Source organism: Haliaeetus leucocephalus, unplaced genomic scaffold, assembly GCF_000737465.1.
Source record: "Haliaeetus leucocephalus isolate CR32 unplaced genomic scaffold, Haliaeetus_leucocephalus-4.0 Scaffold32, whole genome shotgun sequence".
Taxonomy (NCBI): domain Eukaryota; kingdom Metazoa; phylum Chordata; class Aves; order Accipitriformes; family Accipitridae; genus Haliaeetus; species Haliaeetus leucocephalus.
Window position 1 is genome coordinate 1,617,095 of NW_010972468.1, and position 449 is coordinate 1,617,543.

A 449-nucleotide genomic window follows, 5' to 3' on the forward strand; every position below is an offset into this window, starting at 1 on the left:
GTCTTTTTGGTGGAGAATGCGGGCAATGTGAGGAATTCGAGATAAGGATAGTAACTGAGAGAGGTAACCGGCAAAACATGGACTGAACGCAGCTAGAGAGTTAAGAGCTGCATGACAAGTGGGGAATTTTTTTTGTTTTAATTGTGGTGAAGGGACGAGGGGTGGATTGTGTGTAAATTGTCCACTTTTTGTCAGTTTTGTGATGATATTATTTTGATTTCGGTGTGGGGAATTCTTTTTTGTTGATGTGAGTGAAGATTTTGTGTGATGAATGTAGATTTTAATGATAGTTCTTAAAAATGTGATGCACAGAGGCGAGGGGTGGAATGTATTGGTTTTATGTGGCAAGGTTTTGGTAGCGGGGGGGGTTACAGGGGTGGCTTCTGTAAGAAGCTGTTGGAAGCTTCCCCTGTGTTCAAGACAGAGCCTATAGCAGCCAGCTCTAAGAC